The sequence below is a fragment of the Pseudorca crassidens genome, chromosome 10 (genome assembly GCF_039906515.1).
Source record: "Pseudorca crassidens isolate mPseCra1 chromosome 10, mPseCra1.hap1, whole genome shotgun sequence".
NCBI classification, from domain to species: Eukaryota; Metazoa; Chordata; class Mammalia; order Artiodactyla; family Delphinidae; genus Pseudorca; species Pseudorca crassidens.
Window position 1 is genome coordinate 13,228,877 of NC_090305.1, and position 19,169 is coordinate 13,248,045.

At 39.7% G+C, this 19,169-nt stretch overlaps 1 non-coding gene across 1 annotated transcript; it reads left to right on the plus strand.

Annotated features, from left to right (window-relative positions):
- The first annotated feature begins 2,684 nt into the window (after window positions 1-2,684).
- On the plus strand, window positions 2,685-2,791 carry LOC137233198 (U6 spliceosomal RNA). The gene has a single exon (XR_010947360.1). It is a non-coding gene; the product is annotated as a U6 spliceosomal RNA (small nuclear RNA).
- The last annotated feature ends 16,378 nt before the right edge of the window (window positions 2,792-19,169 follow it).

Sequence of the window (19,169 nt, forward strand, 5' to 3'; positions counted from 1 at the left end):
ACCAGGATAAGAAGAGGTTCATGGAAGTGAAAAGCTTTGGTGTAGCAGCCGTATCAGGGGGCTGCTGAAGTGAGGTGAAGGGCCCCACGTCTTCTCCTATCAGTAATTTTATCTTGGGCCTTATCAATAAGCAATGATCTTAGGGTTCAAATATTTCTGGTCTTGCTGGCCCTCCTGCCTAAGAAGCCAGTAGCCACCTTACCTGTCAGGCCTTGTGTCTGACCTGATACCCTCTAATTCTCAAATCCTTCGATCTCTCCTTCATCTTGGGCTCCCATAGTCCCTGTTGTCAGCACCGTGAAAAGGTGACCTATCATACTTTTGTAGATCGGAGTGGGAATGCATGACTTCTTGGTAAAGTGCGGCTGGGAAGATGAGTCTTTCTTCTGTGGGATTATCTTCTATCCCTCTGAAAACCTGACCTTTTCTTCCTACTGACAAGACAAGGAGAAAATGCTCTATGGCAGAATTGATTTTATACCGAGACAAAATGCATGTATGTATATATAAACGCTTTCCACATGGGATGTACCCATGTGCAACCGCAATGAGCTATGTTTAAGTAAACTTGGGACAATAACAAGACTTACGTTTCATATGCATATATGCATGTATGCAAAACTCCTATTAAGGATTCATTAGAGATTGTGAAATATGTCTGTTCTATGAGATGACATCTGAGTCAAGGTGATCTTTATTTAAATGACATTAAACAAGGTTACATGAGAACTGCTGTAGTCTTTTTAGGGGACAATAGTAGAAACCAGAGATAGATGAGACCATTTAGGTGATTCAGCACCTCAAGATCCTTGGCAGAGAAACTTTGCCCAATGCCCTGTGTTCACTTATGCTTCTCCCAGGTCGGTTAAAACAGATGCAAGAAATCAGGCTGTCACCAGCTCCTCAGGAGTTTCTCCTTTGCAGAGTTGATTAAGACCTCTGGCCTTGTTCCACTCTGGTTTAATCTTGTCATTGCCTCCTGGATATACAGTGAAATTCCTGAGCCATATATCCTGCTTATCACAAGTCCCTTCAGAATGTCTTCAAGAAAAGAGGGGAGGGTGTACGTTTCCTTATAAGGAAGCTTTGGACCAAATGACCCCCCATAACCAGCTCACTATTGACCTAAACCACAGACCATCACAGAACCCTTCCCACTTGCCTTAAGGACCAATAAAGAGAGTATCCCAGGCCTCACAAGAGGATAGTTAACTTGACAGGAGAGGTCATAAATAAGTAATTCACTCCCAGGTTCAATTTCTTTTGTTTAGTTTAAGTGTCCAAACGCCACCTTGTTGTTTTATTAATGCAGGTGTCTCATTTCCATTCTCAGTTTCAAAGCTGATGGAGTCGGAAGAAAAACAAAAACCCAAACCAAACCCCTGCATCTGTTAGTAGGCCAAAGTCCATCAATCTCCCCATGAAAAGTATGTTACTTTGGAATACTAAAGAGTAAAATTCTATTGACATTGTCTTTAGTTTGATTGTTTAGGGCACATACCTTCCTATCCTGTCTTTGTTTGCTGCATCAGTGCTGTCTTACAAGGAGAAACCATGCCTGGCCGTATATAAATTGGACTCTACCAATCTGTGTGATCAGCTTGTAAAGGAAAATTGGCTCTCCTCCTCTAGGATGGATCAGGAAAAGGAGCCCTCGACATGCCTGAGTGATGGTAGAGGAGCTCAAGAGAATGTCTGCTCATAGGCAAATGCCAAAGTTGAACCTAGTAAGCTAAGGACCTGGAAGAGATCCCTCGAGGCTCAGAACCAGAAAGAATTGTAGAGATGGTCTAGTCCAATCCCCTACAGGCATGAAAACGGAGGTCTAGGCAGTCCAAATAACTTCTACGACACTAGCATGAACGGGGAGCAAAGACAAGAGTAAAATCTAGTCCTTCTGACCCCCAAGCCAACACTATAACCTCAGATTCTTAAACAGAATGACCAAATCTTGGGGATACAACTGCCAGGAAATACCCAAAGCTGTAGCATAACTAGGCTCCTTCTTTGAAATCTTAAATATTACTTTAAGATAAGTAAGTTAAAACAATTTTTTATTACAAGAAACAAGCATGTATTTATTTTCTAGAAAAGAGGGAGAACCCAAATCTCAAAGGAAGTTTCTGCTTGGGGCAGCCAAGCATAGACTCTCGGAAGGAATGTGTTGTCACTGCTCAGGGCACATCATGGGCTGGTGTAACACGCACTGCTTTTCACTGCAGCACTATTTACAATAGCCAGGACACGGAAGCCATCTAAATGTCTATCAACAGAGGAATGGATAAAGAAGATACGGTACATATATATAAAATGGAATATTACTCCACCATAAAAAATGGAATATTACTCCATTGGGTTATTTGTAGAGACATGGATGGACCTAGAGACTGTCATACAGAGTGAAGTAAGTCAGAAAGGAAAAACAAATATATATTAACGCATATATGTGGAATCTAGAAAAATGGTATAGATGATCTTATGGCAAAGCAGAAATAGAGACACAGACATAGAGAACAAACATATGGACTATGGACAGCAAGGGAGGGAAGGGGGTTGAGTTGGGAGATTGGGGTTGACATATATACACTATTGATACTATGTGTAAAATAGATAACTAATGAGAACCTACTGTATAGCTCAGGGAACTCTACTCAGTGCTCTGTGGTGACCTAAATGGGAAGGAAGTGCTCGCTTTGGCAGCACATATACTAAAATTGGAATGATACAGAGAAGATTAGCATGGCCCCTGCACAAGGATGACACACAAAATCATGAAATGTTCCATATTTTTAAACTCAAAGTGGATTAAAGACCTAAATGTAAAGCCAGACACTATACAACTCAGAAGAAACACTATGACATAGATCACAGCAAGATCCTTTATGACCCACCTCCTAGAGAAATGGAAATAAAAACAAAAATAAACAAATGGGACCTAATGAAACTTAAAAGCTTTTGCACAGCAAAGGAAACCATAAACAAGATGAAAAGACAACCCTCAGAATAGGAGAAAATATTTGCAAACGAAGCAACTGACAAAGGATTAATCTCCAAAATTTACAAGCAGCTCATGCAGCTCAATATCACAAAAACAAACAACCCAATCCAAAAATGGGCAGAAGACCTAAACAGACATTTCTCCAAAGAAGATATACAGACTGCCAACAAACACATGAAAGGATGCTCAACATCACTAATCATTAGAGACATGCAAATCAAAACCGCAATGAGGTATCACCTCACACCAGTCAGAATGGCCGTCATCAAAAAACCTACAAACAATAAATGCTGGAGAGGGTGTGGAGAAAGGGGAAGCCTCTTGCACTGTTGGTGGGAATGTAAATTGATACAGCCACTATGGAGAACAATATGGAGGTTCCTTGAAAAACTAAAACTAGAGCTACCATGTGATCCAGCAATCCCACTACTGGGCATATACCCTGAGAAAACCATAATTCAAAAAGAGACATGTACTACAATATTCACTGCAGCACTATTTACAGTAGCCAGGACATGGAAGCAACCTAAGTGTCCATCAACAGTTGAATGGATAAAGATGTGGCACATATATACAATGGAATATTACTCAGCCATAAAAAGAAACGAAAATCAGTTATTTGTAGTGAGGTGGATGGACCCAGAGTCTGTCATACAGAGTGAAATAAGTCAGAAAGAGAAAAACAAATACCGTATGCTAACACATATATATGGAATCTAAAAAAAAATGGTTCTGATAAACCTAGAGGCAGGACTGGAATAAAGACGCAGACGTAGAGAATGGACTTGAGGACACGGGGAGGTGGAAGGGTAAGCTGGGATGAAGTGAGAAAGTAGCACTGACATATATACACTACCAAACGTAAAATAGATAGCTAGTGGGAAGCAGCCGCATAGCACAGGGAGATCAGCTCTGTGCTTTGTGACCACCTAGAGGGGTTGGATAGGGAAGGTGGAGGGAGACGCAAGAGGGAGGGGATATGGGGATATATGTATACATACAGCTGATTCACTTTTTCATACAGCAGAAACCAACAGCATTGTAAAGCAATTATACTCCAATAAAGATGTTAAATGAATAAATAAATAAATAGGAAGGAAATCCAAAAAAGAGGGGATATATGTATATGTATAGCTGATTTACTTTTCTGTACAGTAGAAACTAACACAACATTGTAAAGCAACTATACTCCAATAAAAATTAATGTGAAAGACGATACATATTCATTGCAAACACACACTGAGATTTGCAAAACAACAAAATCAACCTTCCAGGCTACAAAGGAAGTGTTGCTAAATGGTCTACATCAAGATGAAGGGGGAAAGTCACTTAGTTTTTACTCATTACTCCCTTTCCACATCCTGCATAGGGAGTTTAGTACCTCTCTTTGTAATCAGGGAGTATTTGCTCCTTATTATTTTGTTGTTGATCTTAAGTGGCCTCTGCAGAAATTGAGACAGAAAGAGTCCCAATATAGCACTCTACTATTATCATTATTTTTTTTTGCGGTACGCGGCCCTCTCACTGTTGTGGCCTCTCCCGTTGCGGAGCACAGGCTCCGGACGCGCAGGCTCAGCGGCCATGGCTCACGGGCCCAGCCGCTCCGCGGCATGCGGGATCTTCCCGGACCGGGGCACAAACCAGTGTCCCCTGCATCGGCAGGCGGACTCTCAACCACTGCACCACCAGGGAAGCCCCCAATATAGCACTCTATTACATATATTTTCTATTCGTCTCTTTTCAAATTTTTCTGTTTTTCTTTGGTGTGCCGTAGTTTTACTCCAGTGTATTTAGGTGTGGATTTATTTTTATTTATTCTGTTCATAATTTGGTTTTCATCTGCATGTTTTTCTTTGATTTGAGAAACAGCCATCTATTATCTCTTTAAATATTGCCTCTCTTCAAATACTGTTTCTTCAGTGTGGATCTCCTATTAGGCATATGTTATGCCTTCTGATTCAGTCTTCTATGTTTCTTAATCTCTCATTTTCTATCTCTTTATAATAATTCCCCCCTCCTCCCATATCTTCTTCTCTTTGGATGAATTCCTCAGCTCTACCACGAGCACATTACTTCGCCATTCATCTGTATCAAATCTCTTGTTTACTTTTTGATTGAGTTTTTATTTTAATTTTTTTCATTTCCTGAAGTTCTCTTTGGCTCCTTTTAACTCACAGTATCCTATCTTGCAATGCATTCTTTGTTCTTTCTTTTGTCTCTTTAACAATTTAAAATATACTTATAGCATTTTCCCAGTTATCTCTTATGTCTGATACCTGGCATAGTACCTGTTTTTTCTATCGACTCATCCTCACAGGAGCTCATTTCTTTGTGTCGTCCATAATTTTTTTTACTGGTAATTCACATTGTTTCCCTCCCACCCCCAAGGGCACCACTTAATCCTGAGAGGTGGAACTGTCCCTACAGATCCTTTTGCATTTCCTTGTGTCAAAGCCCCGGACATACTACTGACTGTGGACTAATTTTTATGTCTATTTCTAAGCTTCATGTTTCTTTACACTGTGGGTAATAAAAAATGTGGACTTCATACCCACATGGAACACAGGTTTGGAATTTTGTTTTTTCCCTTATTTAGGTTTGCTCACAAATTTACAAATATCTTTGCCCATCATTGCTCTAAGAAGACAACAAGATTCTTTTTAGCTTTCTGGGTTGTTGGGCAAAGTTTTTCTGTCCAACATACAAGGCAAGACTCAAATATTCCCAGATGTAATAAAGAGCTTCATTCCAAGCTCCCCTCCCTGCATAGGTTCAAGTTGATGTGTCCTGTTCCCCATGCGGACAGTAAAATCCTACCTAGTTCTTAGTGTCTGTATTTGGGTCTGGTAGTCCCTGGGGCTTTACTGCTTCATTTCTTGTCATGACTCCAACTGTGAGTTTCTTCTCTGTTATGACACCTAGGCATTTCCCTTTCTATCAAGCAAAATAATGTATTATATTTTATTGTTGATATTTTCATATGATTTGACATCATACAGAAGTTAAAAGTGTGAAATCAGACCATCTGGATTCGAATCCCAGCTCTGCCACATATTGACTATGTGACCTTGAGCAAGTTACTATGTTCTTTGAACATCAGTTCCCTCATTTGTAAAATATGAGGAATAATAATACAGACCTCATACGAGGATTAACAGGATTAACATAAGTGGAGTGCCTAGAGCAGTATGTGGCACATGTTAAAAGTTAAATACGTTATTAGCTATTATTGTTCTTGCTATTTTTCTGATGATCATCACCACCATTATCATCTCATGTATTCCCATGTGTTTATAACAAAAGCAGAGCCCTTTTTAAATGGAAATGCTACAATATATTTTCTTTTTAATCCCAAAACAGTATCACCCTGCCATCTGTCATACTAAACAAAACTCCCTCCTCTCTAGCTCACATAGGCTCAGAGGATGCAAATCAACTTTAAATTTAGTCTGTGTCAACCAGAATTAGGAAGAGTGAAGTGTTTCAAGGGCAATTTATATTTTTCTAAACTAATTATAAATAATTTTTATTATCTTCTCTCTCTCTTTCTTTGAATCATCTGAATCATGGCTCCTCTACATCAGGGCAAATAATTGAAAGAAGGGAGTTGCAGATTAGTGATAAAACCAATGGCTCAACTGTCAAAACATGCTTTGAGTTGAATAACCTGTTGTGAATCCCCTAGGGACAGAGGTCCTCAGACGTGAAGGCTTAGCAAGCATGAACGAAGTGGAGAATAATGAGGGAGGCTTTGTAGCAAAGTCTAATGAATGACTCCTTGACATTCTCTGATCTCTGACATGACAGGCATATGGTGTTTATCAATAAATAAAAAGGATATAATTACGTTGAGGCTGAAGCAGTCAGGGCTTGGTAACATTTGGTAAGCTGGAAAGCTGTCTGACCTGCTGTTTATTCTGACAGGTGGAATAAAATAAAATATCTCCACAAAAATCTATTTATAGTATACGACAGTCCAGTTGCCTTCAGATTCCCCAAAGAAGCAGTAGGTCATGCCCTAATTTGTGTCCATAGATGTATGTGAATATATTATTTAAATGACACTTCGAGGTAATCACAATTAGTCCTTAGAGCTTTCAATGCATAGCTCCTTAAAAATATCTCCAGTCTGAAGGTTAGGGCTTTTCATGGCATGTGCTTAGGGTAAAATCTTTGCTATCACCCGTAAGTTCTTCTTTCTGTCACATCTCATATTCAATCTTTAGGAAATTCCGTTGGTTCAACCTTCAATCTATCTCTGGAATCTCACCATTTCCCCCCACTTCTACTGCCACCGCCATAGTCTGCGCCCCTTCACCTCTCACCTTGATGATTATGATCACCTCTTAATAGTCTCCCTGCTTTTAGCCTTATCACTCTATCATCTAGAGTGATCTTTAAAAAGATAAGTCAGGTCATATCACACCTCTGCACAAAATCCTGCAATGGCTCCAAAGTCGTTACAATGGCTTCCCAGACCCTGTGGTCTGGGCCCCCATTTTCTCTCCTCCCACTCACTTTACTCTAGCCAACTGGTTCCTTGCTGTTCCTCAGTATTTTAAACACTGTCCCTCAGCCTGGAATACTCTTGCCCTAAAGAGCATCTGGAAAAATGCTCCAAGTCCTTGTTCAAATCTTGCCTTTCAATGAGGCTTATCTCACCAACAACCCTATTGAAAATGCCCTCACACCTAGGTTAAGGGATCCTGCTCTCTTCTTTTATTCTAAAGCATTTATCTTCTAACATACTATATAGTTTACTTATTAATTATGTTCATTGTATTGTCCATCTCTCCCCTCTAAAAATATAAGTTCTATGACAGCATGAATCTTCTATTCATGATGTACCTTACGCACCTAAGTTAGTATTACCAGGTAAAATAAAAGCTATCTAGTACTATTTTAATTTCAGACAAAGAGTGAATAATTTGTTTTAATATAGGTATGTCCTGGGCAACAATTGGTTTACTTGTTGTTTATCTGAAATTCAAATTTACCTGGATATGCTATATTTTTATTTACTAAATGTGGCAAACCTAAGCTAGAACAATGCCTGACACGTCATCACAGAAACATTACATATGGTCTTTTTTTTTTTGCGGTACGCGGGCCTCTCACTGTTGTGGCCTCTCGCGTTGCGGAGCACAGGCTCCGGACGCGCAGGCTCAGCGGCCATGGCTCATGGGCCCAGCCACTCCGCGGCATTCGAGATCTTCCCGGACCGGGGCACGAACCCGTGTCCCCTGCATCGGCAGGCGGACTCTCAACCACTGCGCCACCAGGGAAGCCCATGGTCTATTTTTTAATGAAAATTAATTTGAAAACGTAATGGTGTTTTGAGCTAACTGAAGATACCCTGGACTATCACCTGAAGGCTTTTATGTCATCATTATAAATACTTTTAGGAAAAGCGTATTGTCAAAAACAAAAACACTCAGCTGAAACAACCTAAGTATACCAATCACAATTCAATAGAGCAGAGATACAGTAAATCAGCTTTAAGCATTAGGCTTTGTAGTATTGGGCAAAAAGGAAAATGGAAAGTCCCAAAACCCAAAGCTGAAAAATACGTTGGGGAAATCATATTAAGTGGAGAGCTAGAGCTTGAGGTCAAGTGTAGTCTATTGTTGAAGAAGGTCTTTAGAGGATGAGAACGTGACCCAGATTACCCACATAGCGGACCTCTAGTTGTCTTTTTCAATTAACTGTTGTCACTAACTACTTATGTGACCTTGGGAGAGTCAAGGGATGACAGTGTTAGATGTCTCACCTTTATACAAAGATTTGTAAGATCCATTCTATCTCTAAAATCTGTGATTCTATAGAAAAATATGACCAGAAAGTAAAGAGACTATTTTTACAAACATACTAAAAGTTATATATGATAACAAATAATCAGTGTAATCACCTAATCACTTATCCCAATAATGCTACCAACAATCAGAATATTCTTGGCATTTGTATTTTGGATTTTCCTTTTAGCAGGGTAATATTTAAGAATTATTAACAAATGTTTTAATCTCAGCAAGACACAGAGCTAGGACTTGAACCCAGGCAGTCTGGCAGCGCCATCTGAGACCTTAACATCTATGCTGTACTTAAAGTTACACTTCTTGCACGCCACAGTTTGTGGACCGAGAGTGATCTACTACAGACTAATACAAGGTTCATAAAGATCTACCTTTTCTTCTAAGAGTTTCATATTTTTACCTCTGTACTTAAGACTGATCCATTTTGAGTTAATCTTCGCATATAGTGTAGGTTAAAAATCCAACTTTGTTTGTATGTGGATATTCAACTGTCTCAGTACATTTGTTGAAAAGATCATTCTTTCCCATTTAATTTTCTTGGCACACTTGTCAAAAATCAGTTGACTATAAATGTATGGGCTTACTTCTGGACGCTGAATTTTTTTATTCTGCTGATCTATATGTGTAGCTTTATGCCAGTACCTCACTGTCTTGATTACTACAGCTTTGTCATAATTTTTGAAATCAGGAAGTATGAGCCCTCCTACTTTATTTTCTTTTTCAAGATTGTTTTGGCTATTCTGGGTCTTTTGTAATTCCATATGAATTTTAGGATCAGCTTGCCAATTTCTGTAAAAAAAAAAAAAAGCAGCTGCAATTTTGAAAGAGATTGCACTGAATCTTTAGATCAGTTTGGAAGGTTGCCATCTTAATGTTAAGTCTTCCAATTCATGAACATAGGATGTCTTCCCATTTGTGTAGGTCTCCTTTAATTTCCTTCAGTGATGCTTTGCAGTTTTCAATGTTCAACTCTGGCTTTTGTTTTGTTAAATTTACTCATAAGTATTTTATCTTGATACTGTTGTAAATGGAATTGTTTTTTAATTTTATTTTTGGATTGTTCATTGCAAGTGTATAGAAACACAAATGATTTTGTATTGTATTGGTAATGTATTCATTCGGCTTTTGCTTTTGACAGTTTGACATGAAATGTTTATAGGTGTATGCCTAATTGAGTTTTCCTACTTGGAGTTTATTGAACTGCCGTGATGTGTAGACTAATGTTTTTCATCAAATTTGGGAAACTTCAGCCATAATTTCTTGAAATATCTTCCTATTTTTTTCTTTCTCTCTTCCTTCTTTGACTCCCATTATAAATATGTTTGTACACTTGTGTTGTCCATAGGTCTCTGAGTCTGTTCATTTTTCTTCTTTCACTATTCCTGCTCAGTTTCCCAAGCTGGATAATCTCAATTCTATCCCCAAGTTCAGGGTTATCCTTTCTTCTGCCAGCTCAGATCTGCTGTTGAGCCCCTTAGCAAATTTTTCATTCAGTTGTACTTTTCAACTCCAGAATTTCTAATTGATGCTTTTTTGTGTAATTTCTATCTTTTTATTGGTAATCTCTATTTGGTCGGGCATGATTCTCATACTTTCCTTCATTATTTATTTAGATATGGCTTCTTTTAGTTCTTTGAAAGTATTTATAATTCCTGATTTGAAGTCTTTGTCTAGTAAGTCCAACTTGTGGGCTTTCTCAGGGAGAGTTTCTTTTGACTGCCCTGCGCATGGGCTTTTCTGTTTCTTTGTATGACTCTTATTTTTTGTAAGAAATTTGTTAAAACTGGACTCTTAAAATATTATAATGTGGCAACTCTGGAATTCAAATTCCCCCTCTGCTTGGTGCTTATAGCTGTTTATTATTGTTGTTGTTGCTTCTTTGCTTAGTAACTTGATGAAGTAATTCTTTAAAGTGTGTATTCTTTGTTGGGTCTAACCACTAAAGTCTCTGCCTGGTTAGCTTAGTTATCATCTAACAATTGGACATCAATTTCCCAAATGCCTCGAACAAATGTCTCCCAGCGTTTCTCAAGAAGCTTTGTGTCCATGTTGGGATACACATTCAATGCTCTGGCAGTTTAAAACTGTTTAGCCTTTACTTCCTGCTTGCACAGGACCTCAAGGTCAGCCAAAGGTGAGAGATTAGGGTCTTCTCTCAGGTCTTTCCCGTGAATGTGCGCAGTCTTGCGAATGCACGTGGCCTCCTAGATTCTCAAGAATATGGCAGAGTTTTTCAAAGCTCCCTATGGACATCTCATTCCCCGGCTTTATCTTTTAATTTTCTTATTCATCACTGGGTATCATGACCTCAGGCAGCTACAATGTTAAACAACTACCACTGAAAGTTTTTTGACAAGTGCCCCAGGAAAAAGGCCATCTGCACTGAGTTCTTCATGAGGTCAAATAAAGACAAGCTCTGTGAGTGGAGATTTTCAGGAAGCTGTCGGACAGGTCAAATAACGACAGTTCTCTGGGAATGGCGCATTTGGGGGGATGCTCCAGAACCACTTTACTCCCTCCAGTGGCTGCTAGGCTCCTGTTTTTCACACCCAGTGTGATCGCAAGGGTATTGGTTTTCAAGACTCCTATGAAACTAGAGAGAAGAAGATGGAGATTGGGGAAGATAAAATGCCACAAAGCTCACTGTTCTTATCAAGAGTCACCTGTTTTTCTTCAATAAATGTGACTCAAATTTTTGCAAGTGTTTGATTAATTTCCAGAATTCTGAAAACACTGATTTTGACAATTTTGGGGGCTGATGCTCTCATTGCTTTTATGTGAGAACAAATTTTCAGAGGTCCTTATTCCACCATTCCTGAAGAGTTTCTCCTCTTTCAGTATATTCTTAAACTACTTGTTTAGACCCTTTGATTCCTCTTGACCAAGAAAAATAGATCAAATTTTGAAAGTTCTGTCTACTCTTTTTTAATATATTGCAACTTTTTAGAGTTTTTTACTATCACAGGCAACTTCTCCAAATGGAATCTTTTTATGTGGGACCCATCCTTTGGTTTTGGCTAATACTGAGCAGCTCATTGATTTCCAAGTGAGGAAAAAGCACTCTTTTTTTTCCTACTTTTTACCTGCTATTTAGAGTTGATTAAAATTTTATTTCTTCTGAAATCTTCATATTCTAGCCTCTTCCTCCTGGTTATAATAGCTTAACAATGTTTTGCTGAGCTAAGATATAAAATAACACAAGTATAGCCTAATTAATATTAATAAAAGAGTGGCAGAGAAATCAGGATACTGACGAACATGATACACACCAAACACTTCAGAAAAGTTTTTCTCTGCCTTACACCAATAAGAAATAAAATAGAGCAATTCGGGCTTCCCTGGTGGCGCAGTGGTTGAGAGTCCGCCTGCCGATGCAGGGGACACGGGTTCGTGCCCCGGTCCGGGAAGATCCTACATGCCGCGGAGCGGGTGGGCCCGTGAGCTATGGCCGCTGAGCCTGTGCTTCCGGAGCCTGTGCTCCGCAACGGGAGAGGCCACAACAGTGAGAGGCCCACGTACCGCAAAAAAAAAAAAAAAAATAGAGCAATTCATCTCTTTAACCCATCTTGTCTGTGGATCTGAATGACCTGAGGAGAATTCTGGAAATCCTTAACTAATGCATTTTGGCATTTAGAGAGTCTTGTGATAGAAGTGTCCAGGATGGTTCCAGGAAAATGGAGGTAGATTTGGGTTTTCTAACATTTAAAAAAATCTCCAAACCTGCACTATTTACCAGTCATAAATATTTTATTCTTCCTAAACTTACCAATATGACTGAGATGATGACATCTCAACATGAACAGGAGGAAAAGAAAAATATATATATATATATATTCACTAAGAAATATATTTTCAAGAAAAGGTAAATATTTAATGGGCATATATGTATACAATATTTGGACCTAAGCTAATTTATTTTGATACATAGTACTATGATATTTCTTATAAAGTACAAGACATCCTGAGAAAATGTTTGTTTGCTTTTTTCATGTAAAATTGCTTGTTGGTCTTCTTTTCCTAAGAAAAAAACAATGACAGTTTCACACCCATAAGTGTGCAAGAAAAAGAAAAGGTAAATGGAAATTGGAAGAAAAATACAATTAGAAAAAAAATCTGTTTTTAAAGCTGTGAGGGAAAATATTTTATAAACATCATCCTAGGATTAGAAAAATAACCAACTGTGCAGTTAGTTACTTAAGTTAAATAACTTTTATATCAGAAATTCATCTCTTGAGTTGTCCTTTTAAATTAAAAGAAAACTGCTTTAATTGTGATAGCCTATATTGACAGGGATTCTCAGTACAAGTTGAAAATGACATTTTTCCATATACAAAGAAGGGCCAAGTACTGTTATGCAGTGTAATATAAATAGAAACAGAATAGATAAGCCAAAATAAATTATCTTCATAAAATGTTTGGGTTGTTTCACTGTGTTTTGGTGGATATAATTAGCTGAACTGCTTTGCTTTGTAAACAGAAAGAGGTATCGCAACCACAGTTATACGTATACACATGCATATTAATCTTTATATCTTTATTTTCACTGTTTATGTGATTTAAAACAGAACAGTACAGAAAGGTTTCTTTATTTGCACAAGATCCCCTCAGAATCACTGCCAGAATCTGACAGAAACCCTGATTGTGTTTGACTCTTCAGTGTGTTTTTTTGGCTAATTTACTGTTACTTGTCTCTTTGGCAGAGCCTGATATAAGTATAGATAGACTTCGTGCTTTCCTTAGTTGACACTCCTATACTCCATCAAGTGGTCATTCTGCTGTTTCTTCTATTTCTCCCTTCTAGTCTCCAAATTTCTGGAGTTGCCTCTCACAGCAAGGACATAGACCTGTGGTTATATAGGAATATTGCCGGGTAAGGAAAGATCAATATTCAGATGTCAGAGAAAACATCTGGAATGATGTTTTCAGGCCCAGAAAGTTTCCAAGAGAAAGAGAAAGCCAAGCCATTGTAAAGCACTATGATCCGCTGAAAAAACCACACGCTAGGAACAGATATGTCCCCATTTTCACGTCCCTTCTCCATCCAGAACAGGGGGCTGTACACAGCCTTGCCAAACACTTCTGGTTCCTCCTTGACCATGTTCTTTTAAAAAACTCACCCATGTACGCTGAGGCAGTGGTTGCAAATGCTTATATCAATGAGCATAAAATTTCTGTGCTCAAGAACTACATTTGCAGAAAACAAACCTATACATGTATGAAGAAAGGAGAAAGAATTCTAAGGCAGTGAAGATTCACACTTCAAGCTTATGGCTCTCTTAAAAGACATATTTGCATTGTAATTTTGACTCTATGTTGGTTTTAGTTCAGTTACACTGCTTCTGAGCATTGTCATTAACACAATTATGTTCTAGCTAAACTTGGCGATATTATAATTAATTTTATACAATTTACCCAGAAATTGAGGGATAAGGATGCCAATCTGGGACGCTGACTTTGATGGACCCATAATTTTTTTTGCTTCTGTATTTCAAAATCTGATCATTAAAACTGATCATTTCTTCGTCTTTTGGTTAAGGCAAAAAATTAGTGTGAAGAAGATATTTATTTACTCTGGTAGATTTTTCTGTATGAATATGTACCATAAAAACAGACAAAGAGAGTCCGCCTGCCGATGCAGGGGACAGGGGTTCGTGCCCCGGTCCGGCAAGATCCCACACGCCGCGGAGCGGCTAGGCCCGTGAGCCATGGCCGCTGAGCCTGCGCGTCCGGAGCCTGTGCTCCGCAACGGGAGAGGCCACAGCAGTGAGAGGCCCGCGTACCGCAAAAAAAAAAAAAAAAAAAAAAAAGACAAAGAGAACTATCCTGCATTTTTGGTAAAAGTTTGCTGGAAATCCAACATAAGTACACTCATTGCTACAAAACAAGCCTCAAGACATGTTTGTTTGATGAGTTTTAAAAATAAAGAGATACATTAATATTTTTAGTGTAAAGGAGTTTTCACCAAAAATATCCATATAATTGATTTAAAGGAATTCTGGTTCAGGCCATGATAAAGTAGCTGGTAATAATCAGTCTATTATGTGGGATGCGAGCCAAAAATGAATGGTGACTGTGGTACACCCCATTCAAAGGTGGCCTTGAAAGACAGTGGTGATAGGAAATCCTCCCTTTGGATACAATTTAGGCAAAATACCAGTTCATCCACCGTTATGTCGGAAAAGAAGTGGTCGGAGGTTAGAATCAATACAGAGGGGTGGCAGCAAGTTATCTGGCCATCTGCTCAGACTCCTGGAAGGAGAAATGTCGGAAGATCAAGGACCCAGGAGTCTTAGGAGAAAGAGGCAGAAGGATCGCTACAGGGCAGTGGGCACCAAGTGTGAAGAGATCTGTAGCATGCGTTAATGCCCGCCAGAATGTAACCACCACAAAATGTATCACCACATCAGGTAGACAAAGTGGCTTGACCCGTAGATATCAGCTAGCTTCTGTCATCAGCCACCCAGGGCAGGCACAATGGATACAGGAACAGAGTGGCCAAGGTGACAGGGATGGAGGCTATGCACAAACCCTACAGCTCTTCCCGAGGTTCATTGGATGTCTAACCTGCCAGCAGCAGGGATCAACGCTTGTTCCATGATACTTCCCTATCTTTCTATGAGACCAACCAGCCCCTTGGCAGCAAGTTGACCACATTGGGCTCCTTCTACCCGGGAAGGAGCAGAGATTTTGATATGTATGAGTATATATTCTGGGTATGAGTTTGCCCTTTCTGTTCACAAGGATCAGCGTTTGATCCACTAGCATAGGCTTCCACATAATATTGCAATAGGCCGAAATATCCCCTTTACGATAAAGGGGCATAAGACTGGGCACGTGATCATGGAATCCACTGGTTGTAACACATGCCTCACTACACAAAAGCTGATGGCCAATAGAAGGATGGACTGTTCTGTTCAAAACACAGAGTGCTCTCTCAGAGGTGAGACCTTGCAAGATTGAGGCATCATCCTCCAGGACATAGTGTACACTTTAAATCAGTGACCCTTGTGAGGTAATTTGTCTCTGTCTGCTTTTCTCTGATACCAAAAGAGTGGTGTCTTTTCCAACACCAGCTAAGTGTCCAACAACTCAATTCAATTCTGACACTAAGTACCCAGAGTCAGCACAGATCCCACAGGTCAAGGGCTCAGTCCTACAGCATTGCCTCCACTTCAGATGCCAACAGCCTACATCTTGATCTGGGTACCGGTTACATGGGTGTATGCACATGTACATTTAGATTTGCGCAATTGAGTACGTCTAAGTTACATATAAAGTTAACAAAATTTTTTTTCAAATGTAAGATAGGGCTTATTTGAATCCCAGTTGCATCCTTTGCTAGATATGTGACCTATTAGAAGCCATTTCTCTCTAGGCCTCAGCTTTCTCAACTCCAAAATGAGGGATTGGACTCGATGATCCGAATTACATCAAATGAGGCCATCAAAACAGCTCTTTAAAGTGTTCTTAAAAATCGGGGAATTCCCTGGCAGTCCAGTGGTTAGGACTGTGTGCTTCCACTGCAGGGGGCCTGGGTTCGATCCCTGGTCGGGGAAGTAAGCTCCCGCATGCCACGCAGTGCTGCCAAAAATAAATAAATTAATTAATTAAATAAAGTGTTCTTAAAAGTTGAAGGAAAAGACAAAAACCCTATTTTTTTAAAAAAAAAGTTCTCAAAAACAAATGGCCCACAGACGTATGGAAAAACAATTAAGCAGCGAGAACACCTTTTTACCCCAGAAAATACATGTGTTTTAAAATTTAAATGCTAACAATTAGTGTGGTTTTTTAATTGCTTCTAAAGCATTCACTCTATTATGTCTTCTTCCCAAAAGAACCCGGAATCTCACAACCATGGGGTTCAGTAGTGTTCCTCAGTTCCGGGCCATCATGGGTCTGAGTGAATCAATGTCATCTCATCCCTGTGTCTTAGGGATGTGTCCCATGATGGGAAAACAGAATGGAACCCAGACCTAAGAAAATCAACGATTACATTCCTTGGCTTCTAAGTTTGGTTCAAAGGCAAGCTTGTGACCTAAGATGATACAATCGAAAGGAAGATGGGACTTTGGTTTGATAATTGGGCAAAAGAAATTCAGTTTTCCCCTGCATGTGACCAAGGAGGCTCATGGCTCTGAGAGCTGCCGGCAGCCAACTTGCTACTTTGAGGGAGTCAGCTAAGGAACAAAGCCAGCCAGCAGAGGAGGGTGAAGACAGGCGGATCGCAGCAAATGCTGTCATCGTCTTGGTGACAACATGCCCCTTGGGGTCGAACCACACCTAAAGCCTGCCCTGCCTCTGGACTTTTCAATTATAGGAGACAAAAAATTCCTTTTTATTACTTGAGCCAGTGTGAGTTAGGATTTTTCTCACTTGCAAACAAAATTATTCTATTTTATATAGCAACATCAATGAGGATTCTAGAAAACTGACCTTAATATGCTCCTGGTAGAAGTAAAATCTGCATTACCTTTTGAAGGGCGATTTGGCAATACACATCAAAAGATCTAAATATGGGCATACCTGCGACCTAATATGTAAACTTGTAAGAATTCATTCATTCATTCAACAAGTATTTAAGCACTTCTTATGTGCCAAACACTAAACTAGGAGTTGGGGGTTCAGCCACGGACCAAACAAAGTCCCTTATGGAACCAGCCTTAGGAAATAACCAAGGATGTGTAAAAAGATTTATCAACAAGGATGTTAATTTCAGAGCTCTTTATAATAGGGAACAATTGGAAACAATAAAAATGCCCAGCAAAAGGGGATTGCTTAAATAAATTTGGGGGCATTGACATGACAAAATGCTATTTAGGCATTTTAAATGAACTGTAGCAACTATTTAATAATAGACAAAACTATTCACCATATACTATTAGGTGAAAAAAGCTGATAGTAAAACAGAATGTAGGGTAACTCATGACAGCACACGTGTAAGCATATGTTTATGTACAAGAAACACCTGATATTAGACACTGTAAAATATTATGTTATTCTGAGTAGAACTGTGAGTGATGTTGATTTTCTTTGTACGTCTTATGCTTTTTCATAATTTTCTGTCATAAATATGCCTTTCCTTTGTTAGCAGGGAAAATATTCATCTTACAACATAACTACAAGTAGTGTATATATATATATATATATATATATATTTTTTTTTTTTTTTTTTTGTGGTACACGGGCCTCTCACTGCTGTGGCCTCTCCCGTTGTGGAGCACAGGCTCCGGACGCGCAGGCTCAGCGGCCATGGCTCACGGGCCCAGCCGCTCCGCGGCATGTGGGATCCTCCCGGACCGGGGCACAAACCTGTGTCCCCTGCATCAGCAGGCGGACTCTCAACCACTGCGCCACCAAGGAAGCCCGTAGTTTATATTTTAAAAGTAAATAAATAACACTTGAGTGCCAACATTGAGCTGTCTCCTGATTCCAAGGTGACCCTCTAAGCATCTATAAGTAAAGGGTCAGACTAGCATCCTCCATTCTAGGCCGTAATTGCTCAGGGAGGACTGTCACAGGTTTTTCTAACCACATTTGTACTTTTTATTTATTTATTTTTTGTTTTGTTTTGTTTTTTTGTTTTTTTTTGCGGTACGCGGGCTTCTCACTGTTGTGGCCTCTCCCGTTGCGGAGCACAGGCTCCGGACGCGCAAGCCCAGCGGCCATGGCTCACGGGCCCAGCCGCTCTGTGGCATGTGGGATCTTCCCGGACCGGGGCACGAACCCGTGTCGCCTAGCATCGGCAGGCGGACTCTAACCACCGTGCCACCAGGGAAGCCCACATTTGTACTTTTTAATGGAGTAAAGCAAACAAGTTCTTGGAGCTGGTTAATGACTGCTTAGACTAGGCCCTAGGTCTCCTGTTTTGGGATCCATGGCTATTTCCACCACACAGTGTCCTCTGCCTCCCAGCAACAGCATTAGAATGAATCTGTCATCAAGAGACAGTCATTCAGTACATTTGGAGAGATCATCAGCTCCTTAAAATAACTTGGCAGCTCCAAGGCTCACTGTTTAAAGATTTAGAACCAAAGTACACCCTGAATTTAAAATGTGAAGAAACACACGGTGGATTTAAAATGCTTGCATTCTCTTCCTTCCCTTTCAGATTTATATACTAGAATGTAAAGTGTGCATACGCTTAAAGCCACTTCTACATGGGCAGAGTGAAACTGTCCCAAGGGTGAGGTTGGCAGGGGACGTTTTTTGTCCCCCTCCACTACTGCCCCCCGGTGCCCCCGCTTTCGTTTTTGCCCTTCCCTCATTCTCCAAAGTGACCCTATTCCACTTTCTATTTTCTGGATGCTTGATGTGAAAGAGGCATTATGATTTTCATGATTGAATTACAGTTACAAATTTCC